Raw genomic sequence first — 15,754 nt, 5'->3', positions numbered from 1 at the left:
GTTCTGTAAGCTGTTCTTACAGTGCTCCAGACAGGACTTAAGAACTCCAAGGATTTGAGAAAGATACTATTGAAAGAGGTACTATATGAGGTCTCAACTTATAAACATTTATAAACCGGAAAATACTAAAATGGAAAATGTCTTACAAAGTAGGTTTGATTCTGTTTTAACTGACTGTTTTCCTGTCCAGCAACTGCAGATGTCTTCAAGGTCCTCTTCGATAAGCAAACAAAATAAAATCTTAATTCAACTCTGAATTACACCCATCTCTTTCTCCATTGATCAGTATCAGAATTTAATTGTCTTTGTCCGTTTGAGAAAAGGTTCCCCCCAGGCTTCAGAATGAATTATCTTGCTTTTATTTCTGTCATTAGAATCATAGAATACCCTGAGTTGGAAGGGACTCACAAATATCATCTTTCTCCTCACACATGCATCTCTTTTGCTTGCCCTGCTGTTTGTTAGTACTTGCACATCTTATAACTTTCCACACCCAGTTTTCCCAAAAATAATAAAATACTCTTCTAGCAGTCTGAAAAATGTGTGTAAGAGCAGCTCATTGTCACTGCAACAAACTAAAATCATTTCTATGACACCTGAAATCAGTTTGTTTATTATATTGCCAGACAAGACAGGACCTAGCGATATAATATTCAAAACTGAAAAAGAAAAATGTATCATGAGTAAGGAAGGTAAACATTATATGAATAGATATTGAAAATAAAATATTAAGCAGTGATGCTCTAAACTAGGAGCAGTAGTTCATCGCTCTTAAAAGTCCAAGAAAGACAACATGGATAGTTACTGTATATTCTTAATGAATTTACCCTATCATTTAGCAAGGCCCACATTTTTGGTGATGAAAAACACATCATGATGCCTAGACTCAAGTCATACTAAAACACAGAGTTCTTTGCTTTTCAAAAATTCTGGCAAAGTCTTCTTAATGGGAAGCTTTTCAGAAATGTCCTTCCTGAAGGAAAGACCTGAAATTAACACAATAAAAGGAATGGTAAAGCCAGAACAGTCTAGAAGGCCAGGCAAATAATTACAAGGAAAGAGGTGAGAAGCAAGTCTTGTTGCAGAAAAAGCTAATGTATAGCATTGTTTTATACCATAGCCTACTTAAGGATGTGGTACAATGTGAAGAAATGTAGGTTATGCTAAAAACAAGTTATATACTTCTGAAGACCAGTATGAATTGTGTGACATCATTGCTTATTTCAGCTCCTGTGCAAACATGAACATATATGGCATGAAGCTGAGTGAGGCTGAGGATATCTACTATAACCTACAAAAAAAGAAAAGAAAAAAAAAAAAGCTACTGTGATGTACTTCTGCAACAGCAAGGATTACAGCAGTTAGTCTAATTATTGTTTTCACTGCAACTTAATAAACCTACCTCCTGAATGTAGTAACAATGCTCATAAATAAACCCCCCAAAATTTTATTATTAAACACAATTTAATACACATTAAACACAACTACTATAACCACATGTGTTTATAAATATATCTGAAATATCCTGTAAACCACTGATGACTCTGCCCACACATTTCTTTGTGAAGATTAATGGTGAGAAAAGCTCTATTAATACCATACATGTACATTATGTGTTTTTTTTTCATTTAAGTGAATTCTGGATTTCTTTCCTGAAAACAAGAGTAAATCATGCAATTTAGTAATTCATGCAAAGAGAGACAAAGAATACTAATAAAATTCATTCATTAAAAATTACTTCAATATTGCTTTTACAACTTTTCTATTAAAAAAAAAAAAAAGCATTTACAGCACAGCAATGAAGTAGATTTTCCTCATAGTATGTGGTTCTTGTGAATATTTTGAACACTCTTCCTTTCATCCTGACCTTTTTTAATCATTATGTCTTTAAAACCAAAAGTTAGTTTATTGGAAGGCCAAATTAAATTACCTTTTCATCACTGAATGTTGGCACGTGATATAAGTTGTGCTTCATTCAAGTTCTCAGTCCAACTGTGTACTTTTGCTATTTTCATTATGCTAGTACCTATACGCTACAGTAAAAATTAAACAAACAACAACAAAATCTAGAGATCCTAGTGAGAAATAGCCTACAGATACAGCAGGAGCTTACAATTTCAGTAACCAGTTCAGGCAACCACTTGCCATGGTTTGACCTACTTGGAGTGCTGACTGGGGTCAAGGAGTGAATGGAAATAGAAATTACAGAAACACAACTAGGTCAGTAGTAGAGTGCTGGTGATGTTTCCATTGAAAAGGTACTGCATGCTGACAAATATCTTGCTTTGGAAAAGGACATAATTGGATTAACACATATAAAAAGAAGTTAAAGGCAGTAGGCAGACACGTCATATATGTCTTGACAGAGGAAAAGAGATTTCATACATACTGTCAGCTATAGGAATACTCATGGGATAATTACACAAATGGAGAGAAAAGGTAATACGATATTTTTTCACTATTTCTATGTTCCATCACCATGTTCTCACTCATGCAATATATACAGTATGGTGCATGACACATAGCATAGTCAATAGCCTCTGATCTGGGAGCAGTTTCATAGAAGTAGGGCTGCACCAACCCAAAACTAATTTAGGACTGAGCCAGTTTAGGTCCAGAGCTGTACCAGTGCAGAGCTCTTCCTCATCTCTAGGTCATCTGCCTTTACATCTGCTGTTATGGTCACCAAAATTTTATTTCATCGCTCCGCTGAACCCTCATTGCACATTCCTATGGCTTAATTTGCCTGTTTCCTGTGGCTTCACACTGGGGTTATTTCAGTCCTTACCCTAGGTAATTAAGAGCTGATTAGATATCAAAACATGATTATTTCTGGCAGCAAAAAAGGGTCCACATATAGCTGAACTGTTTTCAGGGAAGTGAGCTGTCTCAAATCTTGAGGCCAGTGTCCCAAATCTGCATTTACTACTATTCTATAAACTCCTGCTATGACAATTTATGTTCAAGTAATTTACAGATGGAATAAGTTAAAAAAAAGGTAGTATTTCCTTACTTTAAAATTATAGGAATCCAGAAAAGTATAATAACTATAAATAGAGGAAAACAGTTATTCAAAGTATGGATACATGTAAGGAAGTTCCTTTGAACCAACACAGATGTCTATTTGTGAGCTAATTGATAAGACTCTCTGCACGGTCAGAGAAACAAGGACTGTTTTGCATGGTTTGAATCACCCAAACAAAGCTGCCTAACACAGGTCAGATGAAGCATACCCTACATAGACTTACTTGTACCTAAGGCATATAGACAGAGCCCAGAATGACTAACACAAATATAGGTGTCTAAAATCACCTGGGATTAATTTGCTTGCATGCTGCATATGGTATTTGCACCTGCATACATGCTCTTATAATACACCCTCTCTGACATTTAGGTATACAAATGGGTCTACGTGTATGAAAATTTTGCAGAGGACAAACAAAATTCTGGTTTGAGACAGTACATTCAAATCTCAGGACCCAAATCTTTTAAGAAATCTTGGAAGATCACAGTTTCTGACAGTAGGCTAATCAAGCATGTCAGTAAAGAAGGTGAAGTCTATTCTCACCTGATCAGCTAATCAAAAGCAACTGGCTGCAGTTTATGTACCTGCCCGACAGGAAACTTGCACTGGAAATGGTAAAGATTGAGAAAACACATCCTCCTTTTCTCTTCTCAACCTCAGGACCTACTGCTATAAGAAGTGAATTCCCTGAGTGTAAAGGATTATTAATACTGTGTGATGAATATTTATATAGTGTGACAAATATCAAGATTGCTTTTTCCTTTGTCATTTCAACAGCCAGTCTCCTCAGGACTCGCTAATTGAGGAATGATAATATTGTCATTAAGGACTGATTTTCAAACCAAAGCTGGCTACTTACTGGAGATGATTCAATGAAGTTGCAATTGCACTCTGCCTTTAATCCCCATGTTGTTTGGATACACACACACAATACTGCTTGGAAACACTTTGCTTCATCTAATAGATACAGACCTTACAACACAGCAAATTTGTTACTCAGTGGTTGCTTTTTAATAGTACATAAAAGTGCACATTACCTTTAATAGGTGTCTTTTAGAATCACTGATAAATACAGATTAAGATCAATTTATTTGCATATTAAAGTCTCTGAATATTTATTGAAAGTAAAGTGTATGCCTAGAAACAATTAGCTAAACACTAAAAATGTTTTACTGGCTTAGGTAAATGTTTTAGAATGATTTACTGATTTAAACTGACATTTTAGAGCAACAAAAGAAAATCATATTATTTTGAGGAACTTGCAAAGATTTTAGCTTATTTTTTACATTCTGCAAACAGACAATATTTAATCTGTTTAAAATTAAACTCAAAAGATCAGATAGGCTTTTGAAGGGCTCAGACACTGCAAGTAGTTTAACATTGTATTTGCAAGAGATACAGCCAGTTTAACCACAGAGATATCATTTAGTCTATAACTTAAACAAGCATTGATAAAGTTTTTTATAAAACGATGCTATCAGCAAAACAAACACAGTATTTTGTATTACTTCAAAGCTTATTTATAATGTGTTTAGAAATATTCAGTGGAAACAGGAAAATAATGTCTTGATTTTCTAAACTTTACAACATCTGCTTTTACTTACTTGCAGCATTGTAAAGTTCTCTAGATTTCAAATGGGTAACTTTTTTCTTTTGTCTGGTCCGAAATTTGGAAGTGTTCACATTATTTTTTAACCCAAACAATTTTTCATTTTTCACTTATGAATACAGCCATATGAATATCTCCACAGCTTTCTAACAGTGGTAAGTACTAGTTAACATAATTCATATTTTAAATAAGCACATTAGAGACTTGCTAGAAATTATCCTTCCTCAGTTGACTAAAATTCTTCCATGATTTCCCTATGCATGTATATAACATTAACTCTTTTTAATCAGATTTCATACTGTATATTCATACTACTGCCTCTCAACTGGGTGTAACCTACAGTAATTTCCCTGGAGAAGACTTTCTTTTCTACAAATGCTGTTCTCTTCACTGTCCTGGTTTGGGGGAAATGGCTACAACCTGCTACAACAAAAGGGCTTCTCCTTTAAAATTTTCTACATATAAAAGAAAGGACTCAGCCTGTCATCCTAGGACATTAAGATGTAACAAGTGCCTCTGTATCACTTTAGCAGTTTACTGAACTGTATGAAAATGTACTCTTGCATATATCTTTATTGGTTCTCGTCCATATAAAAAAATCAAAGTTGTTTGCCATTTAGAGAAGTCATTTCCGAAGCCTTCAAGTAGATCACATGCTCTTCGATAAATACATGGTAAGAGCATAAGAAACTTCCTCTGCAGGCTAAGATCACAGGTAGGGAAGCAGGAGTAGTCCTGCTCATGAGTCACTTTCTGTCTGCACAGCAACTAACATACCAAGCACCTAGTAGGGAGCATTTGATGCTACAGAGTACCTTGGTCTCCCGATCAACCAAATCAGGCTGATCAGCTATTGCGTGGTCTGGCTCCCATCTGGCCTCATGCTCAGGTTTCCCTCCCATCAATCAATAGCACCTGGGGGGACAGCAGGAAGGAGAAGGGAACTGGTAGAAAGCTGGGTCTCGGGCCACTGTAGGGATACGAGGCTGCAGGGTGAGGCAGAAAGCTTAGTTCATGCTCGAGTTTTGCTGCAATATGAGATGAGGTCAGAGTCGGACATGCCCAGACCCCAGAGGCTGGAAATGCTTCCAGGTCTACTAGCTTAAACACGGCTTCTGTGTGCCTGACAAGCAAAGGCAGTGAGGACAGAAAGATTTCCTGTATAGTCCCTGAATAAACAAAAGGATGTTTGTTGCCATGCTGTAAACAGCTGCGTAGCAATGATGTTTTTCTTCTTTCTAATTCCACCACAACAAGAAAATTTTTAGTTTAATACTTCCTCCTAACTTTCCGCCAGTGTTTTTCATCCCTCTGTATGGAATAGCCACTGGGTTGTGGAGGTTGTAACTGGCAGCAGGGCACATGCTCAGATGTAGATTTCACAATGTATTTGTTACAGCTGAGAGGAGGTGGAGCTGGTCTGGCCAGCTCAGGCTGAGCTCTCGTGTACTGGGTGATTTCATACCAAATTAAGACCTGCACCCCAAATTTTCCTGTTCAATCAATTTTCAAAGCTTGACAGGTGCACTGGATTCCTCAACCAAACTTTTGAAACATTTGGATTTCTAAATGAATTTTTAGCATTTTAAAAGTTATTTTTAAAAGCATTTCCTTAGCTATTGCCGTGTAGTAGTAGATTTAGCAATATCTGTGCAAACTTCTAAGCTGAATTTTTACATATACCTGTATCAATGGGTACACATTAGGTATACATACACACAGTGGGTATACATGTGCAATGTATGCAATGGGTTTACCCATACCAATTTCTGGTTCCCGGTTTACCAGGTTGCAATGGCAGCAGGTTACCCGAACACCAGAGATTTTCAAAAGAACCCTCCTGCCAAGGAATCACTTGCACAATGGTTTGAGAGCCAGAGTCACACAGAAATTTACATTCAGATCCCCAGGATGCAATTAGGAGGCCTGCTCCCTTTTGGATACTCAAATACTGTTCACTTCAGTGATTTTTAGGGGAGTCTCTGGCCCCAATTAAGGAAGATACGGGCAAGAGAAGTCAACGTTTAGATTCTCAGAAATGCTTCATACTTTCTGCCTGAAACATCTGACAAGACACATTAGAATCTACACTTTAATATGTTGCAGGCTTTGTGGGCAGATGAAGTCTGTTTCTATGCTGCATCCTCTAAATGTGATGCTCCAGCATCCCCTACCACCCATCTATGAACTTCAGTTCTACATCAGCTTAAAATCTTTTCGGCAAAGACTAAAACTACTTTCTCTTTTAGTAAAGAGAAAGTAGATCCTCAGGACTGCTAATGCTTGAGGCACTTCTCCAAAAGCAGAAAGGTGTGGAATTCATTTCCAGATCCAGTAGTTTTAGCATTTTTGATACATGTTATAACAAACACCTATTAAAACAGGAACTGGAATCCATGGCTCTTGCCAACACCAGTGTGCCTCAGTTATGAGGCAGAAAAAAACATATTTATTCTCTTTGGCCATAGATGAGCTGTTTGAAGCTGTTCCACAGAATTAGGGGGTGCCTCATTCCTCAATAGGAGCAAAAGATATAAATCTCATCCTCTGCATTTTCCACTAGAGTGTTCCTTATTCTGCTTATTGGGAATAAAAGTACCTGATTCAAAAATGTGGATCCTGCTGCCAGAGTATAGCACCAGCTTACTTTGTGGATATGGGCCCTTCTTTGTTGATCAGTTATAGGGCAGATACTGTCAGATATTTGAAGAATGAGAGTGCTGCAGAATTCTGCAACTACAGATGAGGTACTTGTTCAAACCAGAGGGGGCAGAAGAAATCTTTTGAATGAGAAGTTGATATTGCTAAGCCTGGTAAAGTATCCCTATCAAGGACATTGATAGCACGAGACCTCTTCTCTCTACCTCAGTATTTATAAGGCTGTGTGTTTGATGAAGATCCCAGTTCATTTCAACCCTGTGGTGCCCAATGGGATTTGTGGTCCTCATATATGTGAGATCATTACCTTTGATACCTTTTGCAGGGTGTCAAAAGATTCAGGGGAAACTTAAAGCAGAGAAAACAGATCATTGACACTGAGATTTGCATTTAGCACATTTTGCCTATTCTATACCACAGGTGTTGCTTGAGACAGCCCTGATCCTACAGTTTTAGGTCTGACTCAATATGTGACTCAATATGTGACTCAATACTAACTAGCCAGGACAGCAGTGACTTTTAAAGAGTGGCCCCTCTGTGATATAATTAATCAGCCTTCTTGTTCTTCAAATAAGTCACAGGTGTGGACCTAAGCAGGTAGGAACATAATGTAAAAGGCTGAAGGAAGGGAGATAGCTTTTTTTTTCAGGAACATAAACGAGCAAGTTCTAAGCTTCAGCAAGGCTGATGGAGGCAGCTCAAAACTGCTAATGTTTCATTTTACAAAGAGGCCTCCTGGTGCCATGCATTGGTCTGGGGCACTCAAGCTACAGCTGCCACTAAAGATTTCTCAACCCCATACTCAGCTGACCCCTGCAAAGAGCCCACCTACACTTTCCCTCACTTACTTGCCTGTATGAACCACTCACTACATTGGTTCATGTGGAGAACAGAAGAAACAATGAGGGAGGAGGGTGTTCAAAACAGTCTAGCATCTGACAGAACACGTGGAGACAAAAGCAGAAGAGGAGGGGTGGTAGGTAGAGAGTAGGATGTACAGTACAGTTTCTCAGCTTTGAAAAACTACTTTCAGTTCATTAAAGTACAGTCTGATCAACCACAAGAAACTTGTCTACCAGCCAACTTATGGAACATACCCTTTAAGAACTCCCTGATCCTTTAGATGGACCTCGAGAAATGTTTTAGGATAGAAATAGAACAATATGCATATCTTATGGCCCATCCAAAGAAGTCTTTTTTTCCGCCCTTAATCATTGTCCCATTCTGAGTGGCAGTACCAATGCTGACACAGCCACAGAGTACAGCAGCAGCTGAAGAACCCAGAAAGCAAACAAACCTAGGAAGTCTGACTTGCAATCTTCTGCATTTATTATTAGACAAATCTCCTTAGTCAAATAAGCCACATAAATGAATGTAAATAAATTGTGTCTTCCTCCTCATTTGTTTATTCATTATGTATAAGGAAGGGGATACCTTCCTCACCAGCTACTTCGGGCTAGTCAAGTTCAGTAAAGAACAACCTGATAGTCCTTTTGTGAAGAAAATAAAACTCCTTAAACAGCAAAAACTTTTCCTTTTGTGTTATTGTGCTTACTTGTAAAAAACATATATTGGATTTTTACTCAAAACAAGCATTGAATAAGCAATGATCATTTGTTTTCCTTTGCCTGAGTCTGATGACTGTATAAACCTTGCCTGTCTTTTACTGGCATCACAACCACAACAACATTATTCATTCAAGCAAAAGTTTGTATTTGAAGTCTCTCTCAAGATGGAAATGAAAAGCTTAAATCATGGATAAATACTCTTCTGCCAAATCTATTGCTCCCCACTCCCTGCTACCCCTAGGCAAGGGTAAAAGATGAAGTTAATTTTTAAAATTAAACAAACAAAATATTTGGTCACGTAGTTTCATTTTCTTCTGGCATTGATATCTTGTGGGTACTATACCAAGCCATGAAAAATAAATAAAAGGGAGCTGAACATTTCAAACACTGTCAGTGAACTTTTTTCCAGTTCAGTGAGGTTAATAGGTCTTTTAATCCACAAATTCATAAGAATAGGATTATATGTTGTTAATATGTTCTTTATATACTCATAGAAGTCTTCCTACCAGAAACAGAAATTAGTTCCTCATGATAGAGTCAAGACTACTTGTAATTAACAAAAAAGTCACATTCAAGCAGACTTCAGACAGCAACAGCTAATTACGGCAACCAGAATAGACAAGCAAAAGAGCTGTGAGCTTGCAAACCCTTGAAAAAATGATTAGACTTGAGTATGTCAGTTGGTCCAGAGAATCTGTTCAAGCAAGTTGAAAACATGCTAAAGTAATTTACAGGACTGGGAATAAATTAATCATTTCATGTTGGGATCAACCCAAATAAATTTCAGATCCTTCACAAACTTCTTGCATTTCAGGAAAAAAATAAAAGAAAAAAAAAAAAAAAAGGACACATTACATTACTCTGTCAACTTACTCTGCAGACCCAAACAATCTGGAATTTCAGTGGTGTTTCTTACTCTACATTTACATTTACAATGCCTTGTAAGAAATAATATATTACACTGTATCCACCCCTCAACTAAAACCAAACCAATCCATACCAAAACAAACAAACAAAAAAATCAGGAGTTTACAAATAAATGTCTGCCATTTCTGTTGATTTTTTTTTAGGGTAGCAAACTTGATATGCAGTGCCCTATTAAAAAAATCAAGGCAGTAAACAATGGGAAACCGAAAAGCAGAAAGTTCTCTATGAATTGCCCTTCTAGCTTTGTGAACCCAAAGGAAGAATTTAACCTGCTGCATGTTCTAATTCTTTCTTCATGTTAAGAGAGGCACTGCTCAGTGTAGCAAGATATGGTTCTCCTTTGCACAGCTATTTGTAGAGAAAATGTTTTATTAAAGGAACCTTCACAAAGTGACAGCATCAGCACGCACAACTTCCATTTCTTCTGTATGCTTTTCTAAATGTCAAATCAAAATGTGGCAATGGGATTAAATATACTGGTAACCATAGTTGTATTATAAGTGCCTTATAAATCACGTTATAGTTAATTAATCTAATTAACAGTCCTATGTCCCAGATACATTACAGGAAAAGACCAAATCAATCCAACCTTGAAGAAAGCACTAATATGTCTCAGACACCAATCCTGGATTTGCTGAGCATTCATTGAATATCGACCTGCTGTGAAAATATTACTATACCTGCTGTTTTATGGGGCTGGATTTTGCTTGCTTTTTCCCCCCCTTTAAAAAACAAAACAAAACAAAACATAAAAAATCAACAACAACAAAATTCAGGAACACAGAAGTTAATGTTATACACTAAAGATACTTCACTAGTGGCTTAGTATTTCAAAGATAGCTAATTAAACTGATTAGATGAACCTTTTGTAAGTTTTAAGGGTGATAATCTACAATTTTTCTGCTATATCCAAATAACATAACTTTCATCTGTACAAATTAAAGCACTGATATGCAAATAAAACCACACTAAGTCCCTTGGAACTTGGCTGAAAAGTCTCACATTTTCAGAAGGTAAATAAAGAGCATGTTGAAGCAGAGCAGAGTTTCTAATGAGTTAATGTAAAAAAACCTCATGCAAAAGCAATCCGCATCAAAGCTAGCAGGCTATACCCTGACAGTCATCCATCAAACCAAAAGTCCCCTTAGTAAATGCCAATTATAGGGCAAATATGCACAAACGCGGATAGCATAAGCCATGGGATCATTTCCTTCCAAGAAAATTAGTGACCAACAAAACACCCGTGCAGTGTAAACTACCAGCCTGCCCTACAGCAACACTCACTCCTGACCGGAATACTAACTACTATTATTATTTCACTCCTTTTTATTTCATTTCATTTTATTTTGTACTTTGCAAGAGTTCAGAACCACACAGAATTTTGTTTGGGGTTATACAAATTCCTTCACAATTTGTATAGAAGTCTAACATAACTTTTTAAAAGCCATGACATGCCTATAATGTATACAGAGTCTCTGACTTCCGCCGTAAGCGAGCCTTTTTCCTAACTTAATCATACTCAAATTTCACCCCTTTTAAAGATCCTGATTCAAAAATGTTCACTCATTCTCCACAGTCCACAAATTTATACCATCTCTTCCTGTGGTATTATATGTGCATAAATTAAAAAAGAATGGTCTTGTATAAGGCCTAAAAAGTTAACATTCCAGGTCCCCACCCCCCAAATCTAAGCTCAATTTATCAAGGAATAAAATACAAAATATACATTCTTATAAAATTATCCTTCTGCATATGGACAGGATGTTTTGAATTTGAGCAGTTACGTTCCCCAAACCTAAAACAAAGGGAAACACAACATGCTATGTAAAGTCAAGCGAATAATATTAAAAAGTTCTCCACTGTTGCATTTGCCATATATCTGATTCATTTCAGCCCCTTCTGCTAACACCGCCTGCAATCACACCTGACCAACACTTTTGTTTGTTCTCCCAAGCGCAGTTTTTAGATTTATTGTATCCGATACACAGTATACTGAAAAGCAGCACATTTTCTCATAAAGAGTGTCAGAGGTCCATACCTCAAGGTAGCAGTTAAAGTCTAAGACAAAAACATTATGCTAATAAGCCAAAGCAGGTTTTCAAGAAGAAAACCTTAATACTAGTATCATGACAGAGAGAATTAATTCCTTGGATGAAAACACTCACATTTGCTATATTTATACAATCGGATTAGAAAATGCAGCGTTAGTCCTAGTTTGATGTCTTACCTAATTGACCTCTAAAGTGACATCTTCCATCGTACAGGCTGGCCCGTGCTATATTCATTTATTTCCATCTTACCTAAAATTATGATGAATGGTCTGAGCTCCATTCAATTATTGAAAATGTGCAAAGAAACAGAAACAATGAAACTGGCAAAGTGCTCTGCATTCTTAGGAACAATTTAGGCTAATTAGCATCAACTTCTCCCCCATTCATCATACCCCTTTAGAAATATAAACAAACTGTCAGCTCTAACCTAACAAACAGATCACTGAGCTACTTAACACAAATTATTCTTACATGAAAAGCTCCTTCTCAGGCAATATTCTCCTCTAGGGCATCTGGGAAGCTGAGCTATTAAAATTGAAGACATATGTTTCAGTCAAACTTAACTCCCAGATTGCAGTGATCGCTGTTGTGACAGTTTTCCGTCAGCATACTGCTGCTGGCGATGTACTGCAGATTTAAACAAAGCGATGCAACAATAGACTTCAACGATGCATGTTCAGTTACCGCACTATCAATACCAACCAATTAGTGTCCCACACCTAAAAGGGGAGTTATTAAAATTATCGTTTAGGTACAGCTCAAATCTCGGGTTTCATTTCAGAATTACAAGTTCGGCATCTTCCAGCTAAGGGGCAGCAGCTCGGACAGCGCCAGCTCCCAGAGTCGCTTCCCAGGTCAGATGGAGCTGAAGGGGAGGCAGTGCTCTGACAGGGCCACGGAGGGAGCACCACTGCGCTGCCACTCCTGTGCTCTGCTCGCACTTTTCCCAAGGTGCCACAAGTAAAAGGACACCTCTTTCAGCCCAGGAGGACAGGGAGATAGACCAAGAGGAGTTCTTCCTTAGCGCAGCTGGCACTGTGTTACTTTGAAAGCCAAAACGATGATGAAACACATTCTTTCGCCTGTTCTCCAAAATGCAGAAAGATCTAAATTTGTCCCCCACCCCTACCTAAGCTAAGACATTTTTCTTCACTTCAGTTATATAGTTCACTATCTGATGAAAGGAAAAAATAAACACTGTTCTTGACCTTCCTGCCTCATAGGTATTTGAGATGTTCTGCGTAAGCAAGCATAAGCCTTTTCCAGCAAAAAAAATGCAAAATCAGAGAACATCCTATGCTGCTTTCTTGAAACATGCATGCTCGCAAATATAGACTGGAAGCTCCAACGATATCTGAAACAATCAGCGGTGAGGAGCTATTTCCTAACTGGAATGGGTTTTTCATTTTGAACTTAAAAATAAAAATAAATAAATAAATCCTATTTATTGCCTTGGTTCCCTTAAAACAGCAAAATACAAAACTGGAGTTTTGTGAATTAAAAGGGGCAGACTTTCCTGTCACTTCTCAATTGATTTCCCCTCATTTCTCTGCTTTTCTATTTCTTCCTGTCTCTAATTTTGTCGTCTGAATCACTTGTAGTACATCATAGCTCTTTTTATTTTTTTTTAATCTTCTTCTTCACTGTTTCCTTCTTCTGAGGAAAGTCATGTAATCAATCAACAGCAGCATTGTGACCAATGTGCATAAAAAGTGTAGCTGGAATTTAATTTTTTTTCACTTTTGGGTGAGAGGAGGAAGAAGCATCTTCCTTTGATGTCATGATTTGGCTGTCATTACAAGGTTCACATAGAATTGTTTTTTCTGCTTGGATATAGAACTTGCTAGGCCCGGGGGCACATGATGAGAATGAGAACAACTTCAGATATGAGGTCCCCAAACACCTTCATGGTGATAAACTTCATCTTACCACCAGAGATACACTTTGTGAATTGACACAAACATCAAGATTATATTCTTGCTTCCAAAGAAAAGAATCTTGCATCAATGAAAATAAAATATGACAGCCACCTCAAAAAGTGTTTTACACTTTGGTGCTGTCCAGAAAGCCCAATCCAAGAAACCTTATGGCAACAGATCGGTGAGATTTGCAAATGAGCACCAAGGCAAAGGCTCCTTTCTGCCTGTCTGAAATGACACCACAGCTATGGGCCTGACAGGCTCATGTAGTTCATATATATCAAGAGAGAATGAAAAGGGATTTACAGTCAGAAGGCTTCAAACTTATTCCAGATGTCATGAATGTGAATTCATACATCAGAGTAGTAAATCAAGATTTTAAGCTGGACAGAAACACTTGAGGCCTGAAATAAAAAATAATAAAAGCGACAGCATGGAAACAGCACTTGAACTCACATTTGTAGATAAGACTGCTCAAAAGCTAGGTGCAGAAGTAAGGAACAAACAGAATAAAAAAAAAAAAAAAAAAGTAGCAGAAGAGAGTCATGAGAATTTCAGAGGGTTTAAGCGAAGGAGGAAGAAACTACAACTTCTTTTGGTTACTTTTTTAGAACACACACACGCACATATATATATATATAAATCTGATGGGTGACCCTACAGAAGCCAGGAAGATGTAAGATTTCAAGAAGACAAGGTTAAGCTCTGACAAGCTGAGAAGGAGGATGAAGTAAAGCTTCAGCAACATCACTAGGAGCAGAATATTAGATTTGGTCTAGAGGAACAGAAAGTGTTTTAAGACAGAACCAGGCAAAAGGTGAACCATTCTAAACTGTTCTTCAGAAAAGACTCTTTGACAGCTACCCAGCACCTGAGTTACTTGTATCTCATCAAATATATTGACCTGGGAAAGAGTATGTTCTTAAAAATTCTGACCTGTAAGTTATGATACCAAAATACAGTGAAATAGAAACCTTGGGATTGTACCTTCTGCACCTTTCTGGGTTTACTTCCAAAGAAATAAAGAACACAAAGAAAAAAGAAAAACATGAATAAATTTGCTCTAGAAACATGGGCATGAAATTGGAGTCACAAAGAGACAGAGCAGCACTTAACCCTTCCCAGGTATTAGAGCAGAAACTGGAGGTATGCCACAAATGCAGCAAAGAAAATGTCACTTAAAGATTAAGTAACTTTCCTTGTGCTATGAAAAAGTATTCTCTAAATTGTGTGTTATTCTATACAGGACTATCCCAAAGGGGGTCACCAGCAGAATATTTTGATTACTGAAAAGAACATAAGGGATATAGTATGCTACCTAAATGCCAAGGTGCACAGTCCAGTTCACCTATTTAATAGATGACAATCCATGTAATGTATGTAAATACATCTAATGTATATGAAAACACTGATTTCATCTTCACAGCTTAATTGCTGTCTCAACAGCTACAAAATTGTCCTTATTTTTAAGAAGCTAAAGGCATGTGTACTTGAATGCTGTAGAGCCAAATAAAATAAATATTAGATCATATACCTGGAAACTACTTCAAAACTGGCACTGGGTTTTCAATGAGCTCTTCTGAAGAACAGAGAAACTTGGACATGGTAGTTCTTACCTTTATGTTACAAAGATCAAACATGCAATGTTCCAGAATTTGTTTCTTATTTACACTGAGTTGCTCTGACATGGCTGTTACTTCCATTTTTCCTACATTTTCAAGTGTTTTCTGTTGGTTCAAAAATTGTTTTCTTCCTGGTTGCAGTGCCTTTTTAAGGCACAGCATCAAGTAATAGAAGCAGACAGGAAATAAGCGTTGCTGCTCTCCAGAGGATGATTAAGCAAGTCTGCACAAGTTCCCTGAAGTTCCCACAAACAGGCTCTTATGTAACAACATATGTTTTCAAAGATATTTTCTCTGAGCAGTGAAGAGACTTCATGGGAAAAATATAGACTAGCTTTACGATAAACACTGCTGAACATGAAATAACTAAAAAGT

General features: G+C 37.2%; 1 protein-coding gene across 3 annotated transcripts in view; it reads right to left on the bottom strand.

Moving 5' to 3' along the window:
* Positions 1-15,754, bottom strand: part of SLC25A21 (solute carrier family 25 member 21) — a 259,220-nt gene that overhangs the window by 216,994 nt on the left and 26,472 nt on the right. The window contains exon 1 of one of the 3 annotated variants that reach the window (XM_072038478.1): positions 15,374-15,392. The exons of the other annotated variants lie outside the window; for them this stretch is intronic. The gene's annotated coding sequence lies outside the window, so the exon portion shown is untranslated. Of the gene's footprint in view, positions 1-15,373; positions 15,393-15,754 lie in introns of those variants that run through there. 3 annotated transcript variants of the gene reach the window in all.

Source organism: Anas platyrhynchos, chromosome 5 (assembly GCF_047663525.1).
Source record: "Anas platyrhynchos isolate ZD024472 breed Pekin duck chromosome 5, IASCAAS_PekinDuck_T2T, whole genome shotgun sequence".
Lineage (NCBI taxonomy): Eukaryota > Metazoa > Chordata > Aves > Anseriformes > Anatidae > Anas > Anas platyrhynchos.
This window is presented reverse-complemented; position numbering and strand designations above follow the sequence as displayed.